At 43.5% G+C, this 5,718-nt stretch overlaps 1 protein-coding gene across 3 annotated transcripts in view; it reads right to left on the reverse strand.

Annotated features, from left to right (window-relative positions):
* GNPNAT1 (glucosamine-phosphate N-acetyltransferase 1) overlaps window positions 1-5,407 on the reverse strand; it is a 12,769-nt gene extending 7,362 nt beyond the window's left edge. Inside the window, exon 1 of one of the 3 annotated variants that reach the window (XM_007119214.4) lies at window positions 5,213-5,407. The gene's annotated coding sequence lies outside the window, so the exon portion shown is untranslated. Of the gene's footprint in view, window positions 1-5,110; window positions 5,169-5,202 lie in introns of those variants that run through there. The other 2 variants (XM_007119215.4, XM_007119216.4) reach the window with 2 other exon arrangements.
* Window positions 5,408-5,718: the final 311 nt, after the last annotated feature.

Consider the following 5,718-nt stretch of genomic DNA (forward strand, 5'->3'; position numbering starts at 1 on the left):
CCTAGGGGCAAGGTGGGAATAAAGACGCAGACCTACTAGAGAATGGACTTGAGGATACGGGGAGGGGGAAGGGTAAGCTGGGACAAAGTGAGAGAGTGACATGGACATATATACACTACCAAATGTAAAAGAGATAGCTAGTGGGAAGCAGGTGCATAGCACAGGGAGATCAGCTCGGTGTTTTGTGACCACCTAGAGGGGTGGGATAGGGAGGGTGGGAGGGAGAGAGCCGCAAGAGGGAGGAGATATGCAGATATATGTATATATATAACTGATTCACTTTGTTATAAAGCAGAAACTAACACACCATTGTAAAGCAATTATACTCCAATAAAGATGTTAAAAAAAAAGCCAGTGTTTTTCATGCTATTGAAAAATGATCAATTACGGTATTTTCCTCTCTTTTGAACATTCAGAAATGGTCAGGTTCTTATTAGGTGTGTTCTAATAAAACAGACTAAATAAGATATAATGATAGAAAGAATGAAAAACATATGAAGCACAAAAATGGCTGCGGGGGAAGGCGGTGTTTCCCTGGTGGCGCAGTGGTTAAGAATCTGCCTGCCAATGCTGGGGACACAGGTTCAAGCCCTGGTCCGGGAAGATTCCACATGCCACGAAGCAACTAAGCCCATGTGCCACAACTACTGAGCCTGCATTCTAGAGTACGTGAGCCACACCTACTGAAGCCCGTGCGCCTAGAGCCCGTGCTCTGCGGCAAGAGAAGCCACTGCAATGAGAAGCCTGCACACCACAACGAAGAATAGCCCCCGCTCACCGCAACTAGAGAAAGCTCGCGCGCAGCAACGAAGACCCAACGCAGCCAAAAAAAGAAAAAAAAGGCACACTTCTGTGGAACAGAGCTGCTGGAGGAAAGTCTGCCTAACAATTATTAGGAGATTGTAAGGCAACCCTGAACTTTGATTTGTAAGCCCATGCCCAGCTAAAGAAACCACAGTTGACCCTTGAACAACATGGGTTTTGGGTGCCAATCCTCCACACAGTCAAAAATGTGCAGTCGAAAAATCATGTACAACTTATAGTCGGCCCTCTGCATCTGCAGTTTCATATCCGTGGATTTAACCAACCTTGGAATGTGTAGTACTGTAATATTTACTGTTGAAAAAAATCCATATATAAGTGGATCCTTGCAATTCAAACCTGTGTTAAGAGTCAACTGTATTCTATGTGATACCTGCCTCTACTTCTTTGAAACAAAGAATTTAAAGATATATATTCATAACATACTACCATAAAACAAGAAAGCAATACCAGAAAAATTAAAGTCCACTTAAAAACAGAACAATTTCCCCAATAACGCAACTTCCAGATGTTCCTCATTTCATAAGTCACAATATGCTTAAGGGCAACTATTCTTAACTTTTCCTTAAAGGTCGACTAAACTGTATAACCCTATGTAACTATTATATATAGGTAATATATATATAGTATATATATACTCTGCTGCAGTATAGCAGAGGCTTTGGGAAGGTATTGTGATGTAATAATAGAAGTTAACATTTGTTCAGCACTTAGGTGCCAGCATTGTTCAAAGAACTTTACACATTACTAATTCACTTACTATAACAATCCTACAGGGTAGGGATGATTATATCTCCATTTCAACAGATGAGTAAATGCAGGTGTAGACAAGTTAAGTAACTTGCCCAAGGTCACAGAATTAGCAAAGCTGAAATTGAAGCCTAGTCAATGGAAAGAGCATGAGCTCTGGAGTCAGACCTGGTGTTCAAACGTCAACTGTGTGATGATGGCTAAGGAAGTTAAACTGAGAATGTTTCCTCATTTGTAAAATGGAGATGAAATTGTTGGAAGAAATGAATTACTGTATACAAGTACCTAACAGTGCCTGGCACAGGGCAAGTGTTCAACAAGATACATTGATACTTCAGTTAGCAACTAATTTAAAATTTATTTTTATACATTCTTGTTAACTTTGTTCACCTTTAATTCGTGAGTCAGGCACTGTGCTGGGTACAGGAGCTACAAAAAGATTATCCATTATGTTTATGTTAAACTGAAAGTTAGCATTCTTGGAAAGGAAAGAAAGAACTTTAAAAATAATAGTTACTATGTAGAATACTGAGAGGTTTGTTTTCTTTCCCTCAAAAAGGACTCAGAGGGGGCTTGCCTGGTGGCGCTAGTGGTTGAGAATCTGCCTGCCGATGCAGGGGATACGGGTTTGTGCCCGGGTCCGGGAAGATCCCACATGCCGCGGAGCGGCTGGGCCCGTGAGCCATGGCCGCTGAGCCTGCGCGTCCGGAGCCTGTGCTCCGCAACGGGAGAGGCCACAACAGTGAGAGGCCCTCGTAACGCCAAAAAAAAAAAAAAAAAAAAGGACTCAGATCATGTTATGCTGTAAAAACTATGCCTGGATCTAAGAATAGTAAGGAAAGGAAATTGTGATGATTAAAACAATCATTCATAAAATTTAACAAGCTTATGGTCCACTTGAAACAGATTTTTTTGTAGATTAATTTTAGTGCATGCACTTTAGTATTTGTCCCTGATAATTGGACCCCTGAGGCTTTTGGGTGTACTCTAATCTAAAAGATGGATAACAACATTGTTTTTCAGGTATACAGATAAACAGGCTAAATATTTATCAATAAAGTAAAATGTGTACATTAAATGCAGAAGTCAGAAAGTATTACAAATTTAAGTTCTTCAAGACAACATACCATTTAAACATTTTGATGTTCATGCTATTTAACATACAGTTGTAAGCATGAAGTTTAAAGAAAGCTCAAAAGGAAATGTGGATGGACATTAAGATAATTTAAAGTTAACTAGATTTCTTCTTCCTATAAAGTTGCCTGAGTTTACAATGAAATGTGCCTAGAAAACTCGCAAAATAGGGTTAATAATTTCTGAGAGAGAGGGGAGAGGTACACAGGAGAAGAATTAGGATTATGAAGCCTTTAAAGAATTTTAAACAGTAAATACTAATATTTTCCTATGCTTTTCTTTAATCGATGGTCTTATTCCATGAATGATACTGGCTAATATTTATTGAGTACTTTATATACAAATGAAAATACAATGAAAGATGGATCAGACCAGAAAGCAGGCACAGTAACTAGCTCAAGATAACAGAGCAAATAAGGAACAGTGAGGATTCACAACCAGGTACCAGGGCCAGCTTCAAGGACACAGGGCCCCGCACTTAATTCTCTGCTGCCACTGTCGAAATTCTTAATAATTTTTAAACAAAGAGCAAAGTGCCCCAGGTACCACAATATAGAAAATTTCAGTAAACAGAACCGCACAGTTGTTTGAAGCTGAATTTCACCATTATCATTGGGGTCTTATTTTGTTTTGTTTGGTTTTGGTTTTTTTTTTTTTTTTTTAGGGTTTTTTGGCCACGCTGCTTGTGGGATCTTAGTTCCCCAACCAGGGATCGAACCTGGGCCTACAGCAGTGAAAGTGCCGAGTCTTAACCACTGGACCGCCAGGGAATTCCCTCACTGGGGTCTTATTTTGAAGATTTTAGATTAATTTTAAAAAGTAAACCCTAACCCTTCTTAAGTATTTCTCGAGTACCTTTTCTGTTTAACTACTAAGTTAACAAGCATTTAAAGGCCCATATATGCCTAACCTTAGCCCAATAAATGCCCAGTGAATGAATAACGAATGGTATAAGACTTATCTGGAGATCACATTTCAGAAAATCTAGAAGAAAAAAAGATTACCAAACTGCTGCAAGTGATATCACCAAAACCATACACCAAATTCATTTTTACTAAGATCACATCGGGTTTTCAGTCGGTTGACTATTCTTTGGACAGTTTCAACAGGTTTCTCAGCATCTATAGTGCACTAGAATACACATGGGGAGGAGCTGCTGCTAGAATCAAGCAACTGAGAGCAACAAGTAATAAGATACTGGGAATGAAGATTTCAAAAGTTGATATAAAAATTTAAAAAACAATCTAAGGTCAAATCTAAATGGACTTTATATATCTCAAGAGCTTTCGGGGCATTACTGTATGACTTCAGTACATGGTTAAAGCAGGAAGGGGGCCCGTGTGCTGTTTGAGACTTTGGGGTTTGTCTACATACATTTTATAACTATTTCAATAGTAATTTGAATTGTGAATCTAAAGAACACTTCATTCGGTGATGATTTTAATAGGCCTAGCTATATTTATTAAATTATGCAATTACACTTGTTGAGAATTTTTAAATTTCCTGATAGTTTATTTGATCCCTGTGATTTAGGCATTATTACCGGTCTACCCATGAGCAAGCTGGAGCACATGGAGCTTTCAGTACTTGACCCCAAGGTAACACAGCCAATGAGTGAATTGGGACTAAATCCTCCGATGTTGTTCTCGCGTCTTGAGCTCTACAGTACCATACTCAATAGAAGCTAATATTTACATCATTGTGCCAGACAGGGAGGTGTCTCCCCTATTCTAAAAAATGTCAGTGAATCCTGCCTGCCTAATGAAACGGACCTAAATGATTTCTTGAGATCCATTCTAGGATTTATTCACGAGTGTACATCCTAACAAAACTATAGTCGCCCTTAAATTTTTTATGAAATTTTAAGAGTTCGATTTACATAAACAGCTCCTATAAGAGAAATCACAGTACTCAGTGTTGCTAGGGGTAGAAGCCCCCGGAAGAGACAAAGGATGTCCGTCTTTCCTGCGGTGAAAACCCCGATTTAGTCAGTGCAGGTGATCTTCGGAGCAGAATCATGTCCTCAAGTGGCTCCTGACCGCCGTGGGGTGCTACTCGGAAAGGAACGGTGGAAAACAGGGCCAGAGGCGTTCGTGCCCATTTCAAAACCGATGGCGGCAGAGGCTGTGAACAACTGTCTCAATCCCCACGCTAAAGCCTGACGAACGAAGAATTAGTTTCGACCCCAGTTTCTACCTGCCAGGGCCACCTCCTGCACGGCTGGACCACTGGCCATCATCCCTAACCTCTGCTCCACTCGTGTGTCCACTCAACTTGCTCCAAACTGCCCTCTACGCCCTCATACGCACCCAGCTGGCGAAGATAAATGCCCGGCTCCCCGAACGGAACCTTCCCCCGCCCTGGACCGGGCCTAGCTCGCCTCGCCCGGGGGTAGCAGTCACACCTGTTTGATAAACCTGAAGGGCAGGCCCAAGTCGGCACCCAGAGCATCCGGCCGGGCCCCGCTCTCTCTCCCTGACTCCCGGTCCCCCTCACCCGTAGAGACCTGCAGTCGGCGCTCCTCTCCAGGCCCGTCGGATTCTCACCCACCCGGGTACACAGCACTAGATCCACATCCGGCTTCAGCGGCAGCCCCACCTCCTCCACCTCCAGCGCTAGGCTCCCGCAAGGCCGCCGCTCCGCGAGCCGCCGCCAGGACGTGGCAGCACCGACACCTCCAGCCCGCCCCTGCCCGCTTACGCAGGGCCGCTCGCAGGCTGAGGAAGCAACTGCGGGCGGAGGCGGGGTCGAGAGCCTGGGGGCCGGGCGGGGGCGGGGCCTGCGGCCGACGTCAGCACGTGAGGCGGCGGCGGAGACGTCTCGGGGACTCCACCAGGCAGGCGTGCAGGCAGCGAATCCTGGTTCGGTGCGGCACCTGCTCCTCGCTCCCTAAGGCTTCCCTCACGGCCTCAGCGTCTCGGTTTAACTGGACATAATTTTGCCTCGGAGTCAGCTAAGCACTGTAAGTGGTGACTAGTGTGTGCATCTTTGGTTCTCAGAGATCAGAGTCTT

Source organism: Physeter macrocephalus, chromosome 11 (genome assembly GCF_002837175.3).
Source record: "Physeter macrocephalus isolate SW-GA chromosome 11, ASM283717v5, whole genome shotgun sequence".
NCBI lineage: Eukaryota > Metazoa > Chordata > Mammalia > Artiodactyla > Physeteridae > Physeter > Physeter macrocephalus.